Source organism: Neophocaena asiaeorientalis, unplaced genomic scaffold, assembly GCF_003031525.2.
Source record: "Neophocaena asiaeorientalis asiaeorientalis breed wild unplaced genomic scaffold, Neophocaena_asiaeorientalis_V1.1 scaffold62, whole genome shotgun sequence".
Classification (NCBI taxonomy): domain Eukaryota; kingdom Metazoa; phylum Chordata; class Mammalia; order Artiodactyla; family Phocoenidae; genus Neophocaena; species Neophocaena asiaeorientalis.
The window spans coordinates 891264-913568 of NW_020175191.1; the positions used below are offsets into that span (position 1 = coordinate 891264).

Sequence of the window (22305 nt, forward strand, 5' to 3'; positions counted from 1 at the left end):
TGGTTTGGAATCATATTATATTTTAATTTTTTTCATTAAAACTTCTGTATTATATATAAATAATTTAAAATCAGAAACATTTGTTTTTAAATAGCAGTAATCTTATACAACAACTTCTTGCTCAATATCTGTTTAGTAAAACTCACTCTAAGAAGGTAACTTAACCATATATTATTTACTTTGTTAGGAAAAGATGTTAGAGCTATATAGAACCATAGTTGAATTCTTCCTTTTTTGTTGTTCCTGATATTGTTAATATTATTCTTTTCTAACCCAGTCTAAATGACTGAATTGCCTCTGTCTGAAAAACCTAAGTTACCAAGTTATCCAATAAAAAGATCACAGAGTTTAGGGGGACAAAAAAGAAGGCTGCGATAAAGATATCATACCAGAGTCTAAAGAGCTGTCTTTCAAACTTTTTGTTTTTAAGTTCTTTATTGGAGTCTTTCAAACATTTTTTTTAACATCTTTATTGGAGTATAATTGCTTTACAATGGTATGTTAGTTTCTGCTTTATAACAAAGTGAATCAGCTATACATATACCCCCATATCTCCTCTCTCTTGCATCTCCCTCCCACCCTCCCTATCCCACCCCTCTAGGTGGTCACAAAGCACCGAGCTGATCTCCCTGTGCTATGCGGCTGCTTCCCAGTAGCTGTCTTACACTTGGTAGTATATATAAGCCCATGGCAATTTCTCACTTCATCCCAGCTTACCCTTCCCCCTCCCCGTGTCCTCAAGTCCATTGTTTATGTCTGCGTTTTTATTCCTGTCCTGCCCCTAGGTTCTTCAGAACCTTTTTTTTTTTTAAGGTTCCATATATATGTTGTAGCATATGGTATTTGTTTTTCTCTTTCTGACTTACTTCACTCTGTATGACAGTCTCTAGGTCCATCCACCTCACTACAAATAACTCAATTTCGTTTCTTTTTATGGCTGAGTAACATTCCACTGTATATATGTGCCACATCTTCTCTATCCATTCATCTTTCAGTGGACACTTAGGTTGCTTCCATGTCCTGGCTATTGTAAATAGAGCTGCAGTGAACATTGTGGTACATGACTCTTTGAATTATGGTTTTCTCAGGGTATATGCCCAGTAGTGGGATGGCTGGGTCATATGGTAGTTCTATGTTTAATTTTCTAAGGAACCACCATACTGTTCTCCATAGTGGCTGTATCAGTTTACATTCCCACCAACAGTGCAAGAGGGTTCCCTTTTCTCCACACCCTCTCCAGCATTTATTGTTTATATATTTCTGGGTGATGGCCATTCTGACTGGTGTGAGGTGATACCTCACTGTAGTTTTGACTTGCATTTCTCTAATGATTAGTGATGTTGAGCATCCTTTCATGTGTTTGTTGGCAATCTGTATATCTTTGGAGAAATGTCTATTTAGGTCTTCTGCCCATTTTTGGATTGGGTTGTTTGGGTTTTTTTTTCGATATTGACCTGCATGAGCTGCTTGTAAATTTTGGAGATTAATCGTTTGTCAGTTGCTTAATTTGCAAACATTTTCTCCCATTCTGAGGGTTGTCTTTTCATCCTGGCTATGGTTTCCTTTACTGTGCAAAAGCTTTGAAGTTTCATTAGGTCCCATTTGTTTATTTTTGTTTTTATTTCTATTTCTCTAGGAGGTGGGTCAAAAAGGATCTTGCGGTGATTTATGTCATAGAGTGTTCTGCTTATATTTTCCTCTAAGAGTTTTATAGTGTCTGGCCTTGCACTTAGGTCTTTAATTCATTTTGAGTTTATTTTTGTGTGTGGTATTAGGGAGTGTTCTAATTTCATTCTATTACATGTAGCTGTCCAGTTTTCCCAGCACCACTTATTGAAGAGGCTGTCTTTTCTCCATTATATATTCTTGCCTCCTTTATCAAATATAAGGTGACCATATGTGCGTGGGTTTATCTCTGGGCTTTCTATCCTGTTCCATTGATCTATATTTCTGTTTTTGTGCCAGTACCATACTGTCTTGATTACTGTAGCTTTGTAATATAGTCTGAAGTCAGGGAGTCAGATTCCTCCAGCTCCGTTTTTCTTTCTGAAGATTGCTGTGGCTATTTCGGGTCTTTTGTGTTTCCATACAAATTGTGAAATTTTTTGTTCTACTTCTATGAAAAATGCCTAGGGGTTGCATTGAATCTGTAGATTGCTTTGGGTAGTATAGTCATTTTCACAATGTTGATTCTTCCAATCCAAGAACATGGTACATGTCTCCATCTGTTTGTATCATCTTTAATTTCTTTCATCAGTGTCTTATATTTTTCTGCACACAGGTCTTTTGTCTCCTTAGGTAGGTTTATTCCTAGGTATTTTATTCTTTTTGTTGCAGTGGTAAATGGGAGTGTTTCCTTAATTTCTCTTTCAGATTTTTCATCATTAGTGTATAGGAATGCAAGAGATTTCTGTGCATTAATTTTGTATCGATTAGCTCTAGTACTCTTCTGTTAGCATCTTTAGGATTCTCTTTGTATAGTACCATGTGATCTGCAAACAGTGACAGCTTTACTTGTGTTCCGATTTGGATCGCTTTTATTTCTTTTTCTTTGATAGCTGTGGCTAAAACTTCCAAAACTACATTGAATAACAGTGGTGAGAGTTTACACCCTTGTCTTATTCCTGAATTTAGAGGAAATGGTTTCAGTTTTCCACCATTGAGAACAATGCTGGCTGTGGGTTTGTCATATATGGTCTTTATTATGTTGAGGTAACTTCCCTCTATGCCTATTTACTGGAGGGTTTTTATCATAAATGGGTGTTGAATTTTCTCAAAAGGTTTTTCTTCATCTATTGAGATGATCATATGGTTTTTCTCCTACAGTTTGTTAATATGCTGTATCACATTGATTGGTTAGCATATATTAAAGAATCCTTGCATTCCTGGGATAAACTGCACTTGATCATGGTGTATGATTGTTTTAATGTGCTACTGGATTCTGTTTGCTAGTATTTTGTTGAGGATTTTTGCATCTGTGTTCATCAGTGATATTGGCCTGTAGTTTTCTTTCTTTGTGACATCTTTGTCTGGTTTTGGTATCAAGGTGATGGTGGCCTCGTAGAATGAGATTGGGAGTGTTCCTCCCTCTGCTATATTTTGGAAGAGTTTGAAAAGGATGGGTGTTAGTGCTTCTCTAAATCTTTGATAGAATTCACCTGTGACGCCATCTGGTCCTGGGCTTTTGTTTGTTGGAAGATTTTTAATCACAGTCTCAATTTCAGTGCTTGTGATTGGTCTGTTTATATTTTATATTTTTTTCCTGGTTCAGTCTTGGAAGGTTGTGCTTTTCTTAGAATTTGTCCATTTCTTCCAGGTTGTCCATTTTATTGGCATATACCTGCTTGTAGTAATCTCCCATGATTTTTGTATTTCTGTGGTGTCAGTTTTTACTTCTTTTTCATTTCTACTTCTGTTGATTTGAGTCTTCTCGCTTTTTTTCTTGATGAGTCTGGCTAATGGTTTATCAATGTTGTTTATCTTCTCAAAGAACCAGGTTTTAGTTTAATTGGTCTTTGCTGTCATTTCCTTCATTTCTTTTTCATTTATTTCTGATCTGATCTTTATGATTTCTTTCCTTCTGCTAACTTTGGGGTTTTTTTGTTCTTCTTTCTGTAACTGCTTTAGGTGTAAGGTTAGGTTGTTGATTTGAGATGTTTCTTGTTTCTTGAGGTAGGATTGTGTTGCTATAAACTTCTGTCTTAGAACTGCTTTTGCTGTATCCCATAGGCTTTGGGTAGTCGTGTTTTCATTGTCATTTGTTTCTAGGTATTTTTTGATATCTGCTATTGATTCCTTCTAGAGAATTTTAAATTTCATTTATTGGGTTGTTCATCATTGATGGTTTGCTCTTTAGTTCTTCTAGGTCCTTGTTAAATGTTTCTTGTATTTTCTCCATTCTATTTCTTGGATTTTGGATCATCTTTACTATCATTACTCTGAATTCTTTTCAGGTAGACTGCCTCTTTCCTCTTCATTTGTTTGGTCTGGTGGGCTTTTACCTTGCTCCTTCAACTGCTGTGTGTTTCTCTGTCTTCTCATTTTGCTTAACTTACTGTGTTTGGGGTCTCCTTTTCGCAGGCTGCAGGTTCGTAGTTCCCATTGTTTTTGGTGTCTGCCCGCAGTGGGTAAGGTTGGTTCAGTGTGTTGGCTAGGCTTCCTGGTGGAGGGGACTAGTGCCTGTGTTCTGGTGGATGAGGCTGGATCTTGTCTTTCTGGTGTGCAGGACCGCGTCCAGTGGTGTGCTTTGGGGTGTCTGTGACCTTATGATTGTAGGCAGCCTTCTGCTAATGGGTGATGTTGTGTTCCTGTCTTGCTAGTTGTTTGGCATAGGGTGTCCTGCACTGGAGCTTGCTTGTTGTTGAGTGGAGATGGGTCTTAGCATTGAGATGGAGATCTCTGGGAGAGCTTTCGCCATTTGATATTACGTGGAGCTAGGAGGTCTCTGGTGGATCAATGTCCTGAACTCAGCTCTCCCACCTCAGAGGCACAGGCCTGACACCTGGCCGGAGCACCAAGACTCTGTCAGCCACACGGTAATTATTCTTTCCAGTGGTGGACCAACAGTGGGTCAGGGAGAGTGGCTTGTCCAAGCTAAAATCCAGCTGGAGGAGGTCATGGAGAGGACATAATGGCTGGCTGAACGGAGAGGCAGACCCAGGCAGTTCCGCGACTCGACTCTCGGGTTGGCAGGGGCGCCTTCCCCACATCCTCCAAACATTTTATTAAGTACATTTCACCATTTTGCCGCAATCCAGGACACACAAACACACCCACATACATATATTAACTAAAACAAAAATTTCACTAAAATGTACACTGTATTTTTTTTATACTCTGTGTAATATTTACACTATACCATGCTATACTACACTGTTTTCTTTTGTACTTTATTTTTCTTTAAATGCTGACTGTGACCCCGAGTAACCTAGTTCATGATCCACATCTAGAAATGTTTGCTATAGATGTACTTAGACCTATACAATAAAGTGTAAGTGTAAGGATATTTATTGCAGCATTGTCATAGCAGCAAAATGCTGAAAACAACTTACGTATTAGGGTTCCGGTCAGTAAATGATGGTATATTGTGTACTGCAAACCTTAAAGAGAAGATCTTTATGAGAGCTGGATCTTACAACGTTCTCCAGCGTATAGTAAGTTAAAGAATAAGGCACAGAACAGTGCGCACAGTGAAAGGAAAACAGTATTACGTTGTAACTGGTGAAGCCAGAAATACATCTCACAAAGCCTCTTCCTTCCTTCCCCTTGACTTGGTTCCCTTGAGAATGGTAGGAGCCCCCAGAATGGTCTGCCCTGGGAAGGGAGTGAAATTAGTGAAAGGAAAGTACCAGGTTTGGTGGTAGGGTACTCTGGCACAAAAGAGCCAAAAGAAGCAGGAAAGGCTGGTCATATGTATGGGATGTTTATAAATTGGGTATCTGTGAAAAAAGAAGACTACATTCTTAAGTAATTAAGTATCTTTATTGCATTCAGAAAAACATTGGGCCTCATACAACAGTGAACTCAGTAAGTGTCTGATCAGCTATTTGCTATTCTCTAAGATAATAGTAAATGAAAAAATAAGACATCGCTTTTTATCACATGTCATCATTTACATTACAAATTGTGGCATTTAGGGGGTTTAAGAGTAAAGGTGCCAGAAAAATAAGCCCATTTATCATTTAACTGGCATCTTCCTGTCGGCTGTTTTTCTTATGTCTTTGAGGAAAGAAAGGGGGAATTCAGATTGTAAAATGCTACCTATTTAGAGAATATACAGTTCTCTAGCAGTTGGGGAAAGCTTCAGAAAAGAGTACAGCAGTGGGGAATTTCATTGCATTTTTCAGCCTGAAACTAAAACAAATAAAAAAGGGAAACAGCTTATTCCTGTTATTTTGACTTCCTCTTATTGTGTCTTCCTTCCATGTGTTAGCCTTGTGATTTGGGATTAATCAGAGGTTATTTCTAGTTGCCCCCATAAAGAGAAAAGAAACAAAGACAAAGAGGCTGCTTCTAAAGTTAAAGCCTGTGGTCCATCGTTTAGTATTTCAGTTCAGCTAGTTGTCAGATTCACTTGAAAGAATAGGAGGAAACCATCTTGTGTGTTCACTGAAAATCTTTATGGAAGAGGAGCATTTATAGAATCAAGCTGAGAATTTTATTGTATAGGAAATTATTTCCTTAGAAAAGCACAGCAGTAAATCTATTCCACCAAACTATTCTTGTATCTGCACAAGGATGCTCATTGCAGTATTGTTTAATACAGTATTTGAAAACTACGAACAGCCTAAAATATCCATCAGTAAAGTATAGGTGTGTAACTGGTACATCCTTAATATGGAATATTATGTAAGTGCTTTTTTATAAAGGAGGAAAAATGCTATGTACTTACTGACTTAGAAAATTCTCTAAGACACAATAAGTGAAAACAAGTTGCAAAACAGTTTTAAAATAATACCTCAGTAATTACACACACACACACACACACACACACCCCTACACACACATCTGTGCTTGGAAAACGTCTGGAAGGATGCCCATGATACTAAGAACCTTTGGAAAAGAAAGAGAGATTGGGTTATGTTTAGGAAGGACTTCAGCTTTATCTATGGAATTAAAATTTTATGAGAAAATAGTCATTCACTAATGATGAAATTAAAATAAAAATTATATTTGTAAGAAATATAGTGTGAGCAATGGGATGGCAAGGAGTTAAGAACAACATTTACTTTTTACCGATCTTCTAGATAGTTTATACTTCTCACAGAAGTCTGTGTTAATTCGAATATATAGTTAAGGGAGTAGAGACAAGTATAGCATGCCTAGGGAAAGCACGAGCTTGCTACCTCTATATCCCTGATTTTCTCCCCGAAAAAGCAGAGTAAATTTCTGCCTAATTTTCAAATTCTGCCTTTGTGCAGGATACCTAAAAGTTATTCTTCCAGAGTAGATTCTTTCACAGGTCATGGACTCAAATTAAGTAAAGCTGACAACATATGTACGAGAAGCCACATGATTAAAATTTTAGGAAATTTTAATATCATAGCAAGAGACCTACAGCCCTTCAAAGTATTTTTCTTGTCTTCAGTTTCATGTATGTCGTTCATAATATTTCATCATTTAACAACAACAAGGGGCTTCCCTGGTGGCTCAGTGGTTAAGAATCCGCCTGCCCATGCGGGGGACTGGGGTTCGAGCCCTGGTCCGGGAAGATCCCACATGCTGCGGAGCAACTAAGTCCATGCGCCACAACTACTGAGCCTACGCTCTAGAGCTTACGAGCCAAAACTGCTGAGCCCACGCGCCACAACTACTGAAGCCCACGTGCCTAGCCATGCTCCACAACAAGAGAAGCCACCGCAATGAGGAGCCCGCACACCACAACGAAGAGTAACCCACGCTTGACGCAACTAGAGAAAGCCCACACGCAGCAACAAAGACCCAGTGTGGCCAAAAATAAATAAATTTATTTAAAAAACAACAACAACGAAAAGTATTTTCTGCCTCAAAAATCAACTTCACTCAATGAGTGCTAAGATACGCATAAGTTCCAAAAAATTTTTTAAATTTAATTCAATACCTAACATGTTGTCTGTTCAACAAAAGACTGAATTCATTGGTAGAAATGAGTAAGAGATAGTGTTATTATTTAATTCAGAAGTCTCTTCTTACTGATTTGAAACTTCATGTATAGAACTTCTCATATAAGCATACCTAATAAATTTTTGTACAGTTGAATCATACTTAACGTGTTTTATCTTTTTCTTTGTACTAGATTAGTAATAATTTGTCTACTGTGCTGATATGCTTCACAGATTATATATTTTCATCTCTCATTTCTTTATATTTCATATTTCTTTTTTTCAGTAAATATAAGATTCATGAGGGGCAGGTACTTTGTTTTTCTTGCTGCATTGCATCCCAGATATCTAGAACCTGGTAAGTTCTTCAGCAATATTTGTCATCCGAGAGAGTAAGTTAAGGCCCTTTAAGTTTAACTTGAATGTATTCAAGCCTCAAAAAATAGTTTGCCATTATACTGTAAGAAAACCATAATTCAAAAAGAGACATGTACCACAATGTTCATTGCAGCACTGTTTACAATAGCCAGGACATGGAAGCAGCCTAAGTGTCCATCAAAAGATGAATGGATAAAGAAAATGTGGCACATATATACAATGGAATATTTCTCAGCCATAAAAAGAAATGAAATTGAGTTATTTGTAGTGAGGTGGATGGACCTAGAGTCTGTCATACAGAGTGGAGTCAGTCAGAGAAAAACAAGTACCGTATGCTAACACATATATATGGAATCTAAAGAAAAAAAAAGTTTCTGAAGAACTAGGGGTAGGACAGGAATAAAGACACAGACGTAGAGAATGGACTTGAGGACATGGGGAGGGGGAAGGGCAAGCTAGGACGAAGTGAGAGAATAGTGTTGACATATATACACTACCAAATGTAAAATAGCTAATGGGAAGCAGCCGCATAGCACAGGGAGATCAGCTCGGTGCTTTGTTACTACCTAGAGGGGTAGGATAGGGAGGGTGGGAGGGAGGAACAAGAGGGAGGGAATATGGGGATATATGTGTACATATAGCTGATTCAGTTTGTTATACAGCAGAAACTAACACAACATTGTAAAGCAGTTATACTCCAATAAAGATGTTTTAAAAAAATAAAATAAATGCAAGAACAAAGGCCAGAAAAATAGGTTTCCATTTATTCATATTTTTGAGAAGAGAGGCTTAACTATAGTAATATAGTTTGCCAACTAAAACTTGTCACTTGCCATCTGGTTCTACAAGAATGAAGTCACTAGCCACTGCAGTTGCTGATCTTCAACACACCCTGAAAGGAGTTCAGGGCAGAGCTCAGGAATGAGGCACTCTGTGCCCTGCAAGAAACTGGCAGAACAGGACTTCAGGTAGATATTTTCAGGAGAAAATTTTACAAGCCCAATTTCTCGCATCTTCTCATATCTAGAAAAGCACTGAAATCAGTAACAGAGACATCTGCTCCTCTGTGACTAGCAGCAACCTTCTGCCAAAATGTGTGCTTGATTGCACGTATTCTCCTTCACCAAAATATATATATGACCTTCCCACTTACCTCTTCGGAGCATTTCTTCAGAGCTGTCTGAGAGGCTGTCTCCCAGGCTATAGTCCTCAGTTTGCCCCAAATAAAACTTAACTCACAGCTCTCACATTGTGCATTTTTTTTCGGTTGATAAGTTTCATAATTTTACTATTGCTGATAATTCCCACTCAGTGACATTATTTATATCTCACCCCTGTACTAAGAAAGAACAATTTGTTCTTCAGACAGGAAATTATTGCTTTGTGTTTGTTTCCATATTTTTAGTAATGGATAACAAATAATTAGGATATGCACCTTTTTTCACTATGTATCTGTATTCAACTAAAAAACAAAAAAATCAAGTGACATTTTACCTCGGTGTCCTTTCCTATCAGATTGAAATCTGCATTCCCTGAGAGGTTAGTAAGGAGAGTTTTGAGAGCATCAGAGACAATGGTTAGTACTTCTTGAGAGTGCAGTGTTGCTTATCTTTCTTCATCTATCTAGATATATTTACAAAAAACATTGTTCCCCACACTTGTCAGCTAAGGACCCCTGTGGGCATCTGTCTGCATTACACGTCCTTTCTCTATCTTTCAGAATATATTTCTTTATCCCCCACTTCTCCAGTGTTTTTGTTTTTGTTTTTGGCTTTCACAAAATCTTCATTATCCCCCATTTCTCTGCTTTCCAAATTGATAGCTCTGAGTTCTTTTCTCTTTAAAATCTTCCTTTCAGTCTCTTGTCCTTCCCTTCCTGACAGTGTCTTTCATCAGTGGGACAAATGACTATCATCTACACAGCAGACCTAGAAATCATTAAAGGAAAAGAGTGCTAAAACAAAGTCTTAGAGGTTTAGAATAGAGCTAGTTTTCCTGTCCCTTATGGGATTAAAATGGGGAAAGGGTCTAGGTTATCCCATTTTTGTCTTTGGTGACATTTAAAGTTTCCTAATGGTATCACCCCTTTTTAAAATAAAAAGGAAGGAGGGCTTATATATCTCCAAACAAAGATCTCCTGTTCTTCTGATCCAGGCATATTCTGATCCCCTTCAGTGGACTTTTATCATGAAGATGAAGGCATTCTTGGTTTGGAATAACTTGGAATTAATAGTAGCAGTGATCAACTTTCACATGCTCAGTTTCACCGTATATTCAGTGCTTTACTGTAGTGATGAACATTACCAGTTCACATTTTAAATTATCATTAAACACCCTACAATGCACTTACAGCCCACCTTTTACTTTTCAGTCTTGGCTTTTTTACCCCTCTCCCCATTCCATTCTCTAAAGAAAAGGGATCCTTCCTTGACTGGAGTCCCAAGCCACCTGTATGACTGCTGGTTGAAACTGAATAGCTAGCTACCTCCCTCTACATAAGGCTGCAGTGACAATAGAAATTGCCGTCTTCCCATCCTCTGACTTGTGACATGGAGCTTGTTAGGATGTATGATTAGCATTGTCCTTGCTTCCGTTTGCCTGCCCTGATGTCTTGTTCTCACTGCGTTGTGGTTCTTAAACCACACTGGTCCCCGTTTATCATTCTTTCCTGTCTCTATACTCCCCTTTACCCTCTTCTCCCCCACAAGCTTCTTATTCCTGTTTACTTGGTACACTTTTAATTGTGAACACTTTTACTTCTCAGCCAAGTAAGATCCCTTTTCCCAAGGCCTTACATTTAAGCAGCTTGTTTCTTGCCGTGCTTCCTTGTAGTATCAGTCTGTGTTTGTAATTTAAGAACCTTGCTTCAAACAAATTTTTAGAGTTATACAGCTTCAGATCCTCCCTCCTCAGAATCCCCTAACTAGAGGAAGACACCCTTTCTCATCTTATTTAGTAAGCTCTTTTTTACTATTTTAACACTGAAGTTAAGTTTCTACACTGTCTGTTAATATATAGTGAGTAAAAGAGCCAGAGCACATCTCTAATAAAGATGATTTTCAAGTTCATAGTCACTTAAAGTATCACAGAGTTACAGTCTGTGGTCTGGGTCTCCTTCTGTAACGCTTCAGAGACAGTTTTTGGATTGTGCCCCCTCAACCTCATGGTGTTTCCTGTGATTCATTAAATTGCTAATAGTCCCATTTATCTGCCAGAACCCACCCACTTCCAGGGTTGGCCTTTTCCTTCCTATTCCTTATGAGTGTAAGGGCTGAGTCTTAGAAAGTTCTGATCAAACAGATTGTACTTGGTGTTCCTCTAAACATTAATGGTATTGTTTAGAATACATTTAAATACACAGAAGCAGCTTGTTTTTTTTCTGCTCTTAGGCCTTAAACTTGCCTGGCAAATTTTAAGCTCCTTGAGAGCAGCAGTTTAGTCAAATCTATATCCCCCTAATATTACCCACATCACTTAGCATATATAGTACCCAGCAAACATTAAGTATTCAATATAAGCATTCAAACATGTGCCCCTGTGAGTCAGCCATACATCCAGAAAATCTTCTCAGGCTTCTGCAGGGCTATTTTTGATTGTCTAACCCTGGTAACACAGACTTTTTTTTTTTTTTTTACATTTTGTATATTTGATGTTAGGCCAAACTTCTCCTGGTCTGTAGACTTTTATAACATTCATTAGTTTAAAATACTAATCCTGATTCCTTATTACTTCTATTAGAATTCACATGTTTATTACAGCTTAAACTGTTTAAAATTATAGATTCAGGAGTCATTCTTCTTAGGTTCTTCATTCTATTCTACTGTTTTTCAAACGTTTTTGGCAGGGACACATAGTAAAAAATAGACTTTGCACCCAAGGGACACACCAACATGTGCACATACACACACAGATATACACACACCTATATTCTTATGCCAGAAGAAAATTTTCTGGAAATAGTACTCACAGCATTCAGTGCTCTACAATGTTTTCAGTTCTGTTCTATTTCATTTTTAAGCTACTGATCGAGATCTACTAAATTGAAATTCATTGCTATGAAGTCCTGGGGAATATCTGTTTATGTGTATTACTCATTCAGTTAACATATTCAGTACTTACTATATACCATTTACTGTTCTTCTCCACTTCTTAACTGGCTTTCTGACTTTGGGAAAGTCACACGTTAATGTTCAGTTTCTTCTGTAAAATGGAGATACAGTGCTGTCTACCTGCAGAGGTATGCTGCTAGGATGAGATGAGCTATGTAAAGCACTGAGCACACTGCTCAGTAGGTAATGAGCACTCGAGTGTGAGCACCTCCCTTGTTGCTTCTCCTGTTGTTATTACTATTAAAATTACTTTGGTTTGAACTTCCCATGTTTCTGAAACAGAATATATAAAGCATATGTTACATATAACTCAATTTTCCTTTAACTCTCACTATACATATTTATGTTTTTAAACTAGAGATATATTTTAGATATAGTGAAATGCACAGATCTTAAGTGTTCAGTTCAATAAGTTTTGACAAATGCCACTCCATTTGACCTACACTCCTATCAAGACATAAACATTCTCATCACACCAAAAAGTTATCTTATGCCCCTCCCTGGTCATTTGTCCCCCCCTATATCCAGATGTAACCACTGTTCTGATTTTCTTCACCATAGATTAGTTTTGCCCATTAGAACAGAGTCACAGAGAATACATTCTTTTATGTCTGGCACTTTTTTGTTCGATATAATGATTTTCAGTTTCATCAGTGTAACTGTGTGTATCAGTAATTTGTCCCTTTTTATTGCTGAATAGTATTACGTTTCATGAATTCGTCACATTTTACTTATCTGTTCTCCTAGTGATTGATATTTGATTGTTTCCAGTATGGGGCCATTACAAATAAAGCTACTCTGGATAATTGTGTAAAAGTCTTTGTGGATATATGTTTTCATTTCTTTTAGACAAATACTTAGAAGTGGAATAGCAGGTAGGCATTTTCTAACTATGAGAAACTTCGAGATTAATTTCCAAAATAGTTCTATGTTTATACTTCCACCAGCAATGTGAGCATTCTAGTTACTCCATATCCTTTATAACATTTGATGTTGTCAGTCTTAAATTTTAGCCTTTTTAATGGCCGTATAGTACTATCTTATTGTTTTAATTTACATCTCCCTGATCACTAATGAGTGATCACTTTTTCATGTACTTTTTGACCATTCATACATATTTTTAGGTCTGTGATACATCCTTCTTTTTGTGTATGGTATGAAGTAGGTGTCAACTGTCATTTTTTTAACATCTTTACTGGAGTATAATTGCTTTACATTGTTGTGTTAGTTGCTGCTGTATAACAAAGTGAATCAGCTATATGTATACATATGTCCCCATGTCCCCTCCCTCTTGTATCACCCTCCCACCCTCCCTATCCCACCCCTCTAGGTGGACACAAAGCACCTAGCTGATCTCCCTGTGCTGTGCAGCTGCTTCCCACTAGCTTTCTGTTTTACATTTGGTAGTGTATATATGTCAGTACCACTCTCTCACTTCGTCTCAGCATACCCTTCCCCCTCTCTGTGTCCTCAAGTCCATTGTCTATGTCTGTGTCTTTATTCCTGTCCTGCCCCTAGGTTCTTCAGAACCTTTTTCTTTTTTTTTTAGATTCCATATATATGTGTAACCATATGGTATTTGTTTTTCTCTCTCTGACTTACTTCACTCTGTATGACAAACTCTAGGTCCATCCACCTCATTACAGATAACTCAGTTTCATTTCTCTTTATGGCTGAGTAATATTCCATTGTATTTATGCGCCACATCTTCTCCATCCATTCATCCAATGATGGACACTTAGGTTGCTTCCATGTCCTGGCTATTGTAAATAGAGCTGCAGTGAACATTGTGGTACATGACTCTTTTTGAATTATGGTTTTCTCAGGGTATATGCCCAGTAGTGGGATGGCTGGGTCGTATGGTAGTTCTATTTTTAGTTTTTTAAGGAACCTCCATACTGTTCTCCATAGTGGCTGTATCAGTTAACATTCCCACCAGCAGTGCAAGAGGGTTCCTTTTTCTCCACACCCTCTCCAGCATTTATTGTTTGTAGATTTTTGGATGGTGGCCATTCTGACTAGTGTGAAGTGATACCTCATTGTAGTTTTGACTTGCATTTCTCTAATGAATAGTGATGTTGAGCATCCTTTCATGTGTTTGTTGGCAATCTGTATATCTTCTTTGGAGAAATGTCTGTTTTGGTCTTCTGCCCATTTGTGGATTGGATTGGATTGTTTGTGTTTTTGATATTGAGCCACAAGAGCTGCTGTAAATTTTGGAGATTAATCCTTTGTCATTTGCAAATGTTTTCTCCCATTCTGAGGGCTGTCTTTTCATCTTGGCTATGGTTTCCTTTGCTGTGCAAAAGCTTTGAAGTTTCATTAGGTCCCATTTGTTTATTTTTGTTTTTATTTCCATTTCTCTAGGAGGTGGGTCAAAAAGGATCTTGCTGTGATTTATGTCATAGAGTGTTCTGCCTTTGTTTTCCTCTAAGAGATTTATAGTGTCTGGCCTTACATTTAGGTCTTTAATCCATTTTGAGTTTATTTTTGTGTATGGTGTTAGGGAGTGTTCTAATTTTATACTTTTACATGTAACTGTCCAGTTTTCCCAGCACCACTTATCGAAGAGGCTGTCTTTTCTCCACTGTATATTCTTGCCTCCTTTATCAAAGATAAGGTGACCAAAAAAAGAAAAAGAAAAGGTGACCATATATGCGTGGGTTTATCTCTGGGCTTTCTATCCTGTTCCACTGATCTATATTTCTGTTTTTGTGCCAATACCGTACTGTCTTGATTACTGTAGCTTTGTAGTATAGTCTGAAATCAAGGAGCCAGATTCCTCCAGCTCTGTTTTTCTTTCTCAAGATTGCTTTGGCTATTCGAGGTCTTTTGTGTTTCCATACAAATTGTGAAATTTTTGGTTCTAGTTCTGTGAAAAATGCCATTGGTGGTTTGATAGGGATTGCACTGAATCTGTAGATTGCTTTGGGTAGTATAGTCATTTTCACAGTGTTAAATCTTCCAATCCAAGAACATGGTATATCTCTCCATCTGTTTGTATCATCTTTAATTTCTTTCATCAGTGTCTTATAGTTTTCTGCCTACAGGTTTGTCTCCTACAAACCTAGGTAGGTATATTCCTAGGTATTTTATTCTTTTTCTTGCAGTGGTAACTGGGAGTCTTTCCTTAATTTCTCTTTCAGATTTTTCATCATTAGTATATACGAATGCAAGAGATATTTGTGCATTAATCTTGTATCCTGCTACTTTACCAAATTCATTGATTAGCTCTAGTAGTTTTCTAGTAGCATCTTCAGGATTCTATATGTATAGTATCATGTCATCTGCAAACAGTGACAGTTTTACTTCATTTCCAATTTGGATTCCTTATATTTCTTTTTAATCTCTCATTGCTGTGGCTAAAACTTCCAAAACTATGTTGAATAATAGTGGTGAGAGTGGGCAACCTTGTCTTGTTCCTGATCTTAGTGGAAATGGTTTCAGTTTCTCACCATTGAGAATGATGTTGGCTGTGGGTTTGTCATACATGGCCTTTATTATGTTGAGTTAAGTTCCCTCTATGCCTACTTTCTGGAGAGTTTTTATCATAAATGCAGGTTGAATTTTGTGAAAACTTTTTCTGCATCTATTGAGATGATCATATGGTTTTTCTCCTTCAATTTTTTAATATGGTGTATCACATTGATTGATTTGCGTATATTGAAGAATCCTTGCATTCCTGGGATAAAACCCACTTGATCATGGTGTATGATCCTTTTAATGTGCTGCTGGATTGTGTTTGCTAGTATTTTGTTGAGGATTTTTGCATCTATGTTCATCAGTGATATTGGCCTGTAGTTTTCTTTCTTTGTGACATCTTTGTCTGGTTTTGGTATCAGGGTGATGGTGGCCTCATAGAATGAGTTTGGGAGTGTTCCTCCCTCTGCTATATTTTGGAAGAGTTTGAGGAAGGTAGGTGTTAGCTCTTCTCTAAATCTTTGATAGAATTCGCCTGTGAAGCCATCTGGTCCTGGGCTTTTGTTTGTTGGAAGATTTTTAATCACAGTTTCAATTTCAGTGCTTGTGATTGGTCTGTTTATATTTTATATTTCTTCCTGGTTCAGTCTTGGAAGGTTGTGCTTTTCTAAGAATTTGTCCATTTCTTCCAGGTTGTCCATTTTATTGGCATATACCTGCTTGTAGTAATCTCTCATGATCCTTGTATTTCTTCTGTGTCAGTTGTTACTTCTCCTTTTTCATTTCTACTTCTGTTGATTTGAGTCTTCTCCCTTTTTTTCTAGATGAGTCTGGCTAATGGTTTATCTATTTTGTTTATCTTCTCAAAGAACCAGCTTTTAGTTTAATTGATCTTTGCTGTCATTTCCTTCATTTCTTTTTCATTTATTTCTGATCTGATCTTTATGATTTCTTTCCTTCTGCTAACTTTGGGGTTTTTTTGTTCTTCTTTCTGTAATTGCTTTAGGTGCAAGGTTAGGTTGTTGATTTGAGGTGTTTCTTGTTTCTTGAGGTAGGGTTGTGTTGCTATAAACTTCTGTCTTAGAACTGCTTTTGCTGTATCCCATAGGCTTTGGGTAGTCGTGTTTTCATTGTCATTTGTTTCTAGGTATTTTTTGATTTCCTCTTTGATTTCTTCAGTGATCTCTTGGTTATTTAGTAGCGTATTGTTTAGCCGCCACGCGTCTATTTTTTACAGATTTTTTCCTGTAATTGATATCTAGTCTTACAACATAGTGGTCGGAAAAGATACTTGATATGATTTCAGTTTTTTTAAATTTAGCAAGGCTTGATTTGTGACCCAAGATATGATCTATCCTGTAGAATGTTCCATGAGCACTTGAAAAGAAAGTGTATTCTGTTGGTTTTGGATGGAATGTCCTATAAATATCAATTAAGTCCATCTTGTCTAATGTATCATTTAAAGCTTGTGTTTCCTTATTTATTTTCATTTTGGATGATCTGTCCATTGGTGAAAGTGGGGTGTTAAAGTCCTCTACTATGATTGTGTTACTGTCACTTTCCCCATTTATGGCTGTTACATTTGCCTTATGTGTTGAGGTACTCCTACGTCGGGCGCATAATTATTTACAATTGTTATATTTTCTTCTTGGATTGATCCCTTGATCATTATATAGTGTCCTTCTTTGTCTCTTGTAATAGTCTTTATTTTCAAGTCTGTTTTGTCTGATGTGAGAATTGCTACTCCAGCTTTCTTTTGATTTCCATTGCATGGAATATGTTTTTCATCCCCTCACTTTCAGTCTGTATGTGTCCCTAGGTCTGAAGTGGATCTCTTGTAGATGACATATATACGGGTCTTGTTTTTGTATCCATTCAGCCAGTCTTTGTCTTCTGGTTGGAGCATTTAATCCATTTACATTTAAGGTAGTTATCGCTATGTAAACCCCTATAATTCAAATGTTCTTGCATTTAATGTTGTCCCAGAGGTCTCTGAGACTGTCCTTAATTCTTATCATTATTTCTTTTTTATTCTGCTCTGTGGTAGTTTTTTCCACTATTTTATCTTCCAGGTCACTTATCCGTTCTTCTGCCTCAGTTATTCTGCTATTGATTCCTCCTAGAGAATTTTTAATTTCATTTATTGTGTTTTCCATCATTCTTTGTTCTTTAGTTCTTCTACTTCCTTGTTAAAACTTTCTTGTATTTCCTCCATTCTCTTTCCAAGATTTTGGATCATCTTTACTATCATTACTCTGATTTCTTCTTCAGGTACACTGCCTATTTCCTCTTCATTTGTTTGGTCTGGTGGGTTTTTACCTTGCTCCTTCATCTGCTGCATATTTCTCTGTCTTCTCATTTTGATTAACTTACTTTTGGGGGGTCTCCTTTTCACATGCTGCAGGTTCATGTTTCCCGTTGTTTTTGGTGTCTGCCCCGCAGTGGGTGAGGTTGGTTCAGTGGGTTGCGTACGCTTCCTGACGGAGGGGACTGGTGCCTGTGTTCTGGTGGATGAGGCTGGATCTTGTCTTTCTGGTGAGCAGGACTACATCTGGTGGTGTGTTTGGGGGTGTCTGTGGACTTAGTATGATTTTAGGCAGCCTCTCTGCTAATGGGTGGGGTTGTGTTCCTGTCTTGCTATTTGTTTGGCATGGAGTGTCCAGCACTGGAGCTTGCTGGTCGTTGAGTGGAGCTGGGTTTTAGCGTTGAGATGGAGATCTCTGGGAGAGCCTTCGCTGATTGATATTACATGGGGCCATGAGGTCTCTGGTGGTCCAGTGCCCTGAACTTGGGTCTCCCACTCAGAGGCTCAGGCCTGACACCCAGCCAGAGCACCAAGACCTTGTCAGCCAAACAGCCAGGTACATGGGGAGTTTCTTGACTTTTGGGAAGTCTGAGGTCTTCTGTCAGGGTGCGGTAGGTGTTCTGTAGGGGTTGTTCCACATGTAGATGTATTTTTGATGTATTTGTGGGGAGCAAGTTGATCTCCACATCTTACTCCTCCACCATCTTGACGGTTCTCCCTCTCATTATATTTTAAGAGATGTATGGTCCCCTGAATAAAAGAGATTAAGATCTAATGCAGCATTAAAAATTATACTTTCAACTTCTGGCAGCAGCGGCTCAAGTGGCCGAAGCAAGATGCGTCAAAGAGTGGTGGTCATGGTCCTGGAGGTGGAAAGAAGGGTGACAAGGATAAGAAAAAGAATTATGAATCTCCTATACCTATACCTATACCTGAGAAAACTCCTAATGAAATTGAAATAGGTGTGTTGAGTTTTTTTGTGTTTGTTCTATTATTTTAGGCTATGTATGTGATTGAAACAAGTTACATATACATTTTGGACTGGGTCTAAATAGGTATAGGCAAAAGAGGAAGAGAATAAAGGGACCAGATGCTGCCAGCATACTGCTCCTGGTGACATCTCACACTCAGTGCTGGTTAATGTTGAAGTTAGAACTGAAGACTGTCTTCTCATGGAGGAAGAATTCATTAGAAATCAGGAACAAATGAGGCCTTTAGAAGAAAAGCAAGAGGAGGAAAGATCAAAGGTGGGTGATCTGAGGGGCACCGCAATGTCAGTAGGAATCTTCGAAGAGATCATTGATGACAATCATGCCATCGTGTCTACGTCTGTGCACTCAGAACACTACGTCAGCATTCTTTCATTTGTAGACAAGGATCTGCTGGAACCGGGCTGCTCGGTCCTGCTCAGCCACAGGTGCATGCTGTGATAGGGGTGCTGATGGATGACACGGATCCCTTGATCACAATGATGAAGGTGGAAAAGGCCCCCCAGGAGACCTATGCTGATATTGGAGCATTGGACAACCAAATCCAGGAAATTATGGAATCTGTGGAACTTCCACTCACTCATCCTAAATATTATGAAGAGATGGGTATAAAGCCCCCTAAGGGGGTCATTCTTTATGGTCCACCTGGCACAGGTAAAACCTTCTTAGCCAAAGCAGTAGCAAACCAAAACTCGGCCACTTTCTTGAGAGTGGTTGGCTCTGAACTTATTTAGAAGTTATCTAGGCAATGGGCCCAGTCTTGTTCGGGAACTGCTTTGAGTTGCTGAAGAACATGCACCATCCGTCGTGTTTATTGATGAAATTGATGCTACTGGGTCAGAAAGGTATGACTCAGATTCTGGTGGTGAGAGAGAAATTCAGCGAACAACGTTGGAGCTGTTGAACCAGTTGGATGGGTTTGATTCAAGGGGAGACATGAAAGTTATCATGGCCACAAACCAAATAGAGACTTTGGACCCAGCACTTACAGACCAGGCCGCATTGACAGGAAGATCGAGTTCCCCTTGCCGGATGAAAAGACGAAGAAGCGCATCTTTCACATCCACACGAGCAGGATGACAACACTAACCCTGGATGACTTGATCATGGCTAAAGATGACCTCTCTGATGCCAACATCAAGGCAATCTGTATGGAAGCTGGTCTGATGGCCTTGAGAGAACGTAGGATAAAAGTAACAAATGAAGACTTCAAAAAGTTTAAAGAAAATGTTCTTTATAAAAAACAACAAGGCACCCCTGAGGGACTCTATCTCTAGTGGACCACAGTTGCCTTCCAGGAAAAGGTTGGGAGTGTGTGATCCCTCAGAGGTGTGAGGTTGGGGAAGTTTCCCAGGAGTCCGTGTTCCGGCTGATCTTCATTAGCACAGCATCCTGAGTACCTTTCGAGCATGATGTGTAGGACGCCCATCCAGCTCTCTTCATATGTTGGTCGCGTGCAATGCTCTCTCCCCAATAAAGCGTGCTCTTTCTCAAAAAAAAAAAAAATTATACTTTCAAATTATTAATTTATATTCAGAGCATTAATTTGTTCAGGTCTTAGAGAATCCCTTACACATTTTCTTCCCCACCTCAAAAAGTTTTTTATTTAGACCCAGTCCAAAATGTATATGTAACTTGTTTCAATCACATACATAGCCTAAAATAATAGAACAAACACAAAAAAACTCAACACACCTATTTCAATTTCATTCGGAGTTTTCTCAGGACTCTCTCAAATCTGAATGTTGAAGCAGCTACATTGTTTTGTTTACCCATATTCTTATTCTATCAATAAGCAGTCTACTAGCTAGAAGTACTACACTTGTAGCTATTTGTACTGAACTTACCATTTTTAGTCTTCAAAAGAATTTATTACACTGTAATCAAATAATATTGTAACATGATCCTCTGAACTTATGTAAATAATTGCTTTTATAAATATCTGTGGTTGCAAACTGACCCCAAGGGGAATCTTTTTTTTTTTTTACCAGGATGATGAACGTTTTATTAAAAATACAAGGGGAATCTTTGAAGCTCATCTGCTTCAAAGTCAGTTTGCTAAATATATATATCAATATTACCTTAAGTGATTATACTAAGTAAATCCTAGATTTTACTAACAGCAAAATAAAATATTGACCTCACTAAAACGATGAGAGTAAGGAGAGGCTAAGACATCAGGAAAGAGGCTGGAAAATATGTTACATGTCTTGGGCTTAAGGCAAAATATAGGATATAGGAAGAAGAAAGATGTATTAAGGGCTTTTTCCTTCAGATCACTTGCAATCTAAGTAGCTTGAAAGAAAAGACAGAAGAGTGAGAAGTGTTTAATAACAATGCAAGAGATAAATATCAATTGACCACATTATATAATATGTCACATGCCAGTTCAGGATTGATTGCTAAGTAAATAGAATGTTATTGGTTATCCAGGTTCCTGATACATTTTTAGTGATGTGTTACTTCTGAGTTATCTGGGATTGGTGAATTTCGTTTTGCTTATAATGGAGATTTACTAGCCTGATCCAATTTTACAGAATCTTAAGTCTGTGGGGTTGAGTTTAAGTCATTGGCTCTAAAACAGGAAAATCTATATTCTAAATTTGGTTATTGAAAAAAATAATTCATATTTATAGTACTTACTTTGTGTCAGGTACTATAGGAAGCATTTTACATTACTCATTCAATTTTTATAACAAACCTACAGGTAGATTGTTACTCTCATTCTACAGATGAGGAATCTGAGGCACAGAGAAGTTAAGGTTGTTACTAAAGGTAATACAGAAAATAGTAGTGACAGGATATAATCCCAGTTCTGTTAGACTCTAGGGCCCAAACGTATTAAAGAAAATAAACATATAGAAAAGACCAGATCTGAGAATACAGCATTTATGGTTAAGTGGAAGGAACACTCGGTTTTCAATGATATATTAGACATATTTTTTAAATGATGAAAATTTTCTCTTTTTGCTCCCATGATTTTTTTTTTTTTTTTTTTTTTTGCGGTACGCGGGCCTCTCACTGTTGTGGCCTCTCCCGTTGCAGAGCACAGGCTCCGGACGTGCGGGCTCAGCGGCCATGGCCCACGGGCCCAGCCGCTCCGCGGCATGTGGGATCCTCCCGGACCGGGGCACGAACCCGTGTGCCCTGCATCGGCAGGCGGACTGTCATCCACTGTGCCACCAGGGAAGCCCTCCCATGATAGATTTTGTGCCATTTTCCAGAAATTAGTTTAATTCCAATGAGGCTAAATCCTCTTTTATCAATATTATCAAACAGTAAAATCTGGTTTTCTTTCAGCAAGTGAAAAGGAGCTTCCAGAACAAAGGTTATACTTGTAATGTTATTATCATCTTCATCCAGAATGGTTGCTTTATTTCCAGTTGTCCAGGCAGCTATTTATAGTTTATTAGGGACTCCAGAGTATAAATGATTTGAAGATTAATAGATTCAAATTGTGTGTACAAAGATTCCTTTTAACATGCTTTTGGTAACATTAATAAAAACCATTTTGGAATCACGTT

General features: G+C 38.0%; 1 protein-coding gene and 1 pseudogene across 2 annotated transcripts in view; both read left to right on the forward strand.

The window, feature by feature from the left end:
• LOC112413026 (CTTNBP2 N-terminal-like protein) overlaps window positions 1-22305 on the forward strand; it is a 62800-nt gene that overhangs the window by 28784 nt on the left and 11711 nt on the right. The gene's annotated exons all lie outside the window — the stretch shown is intronic.
• Window positions 18918-20652, forward strand: LOC112413031 (26S proteasome regulatory subunit 4 pseudogene; annotated as a pseudogene).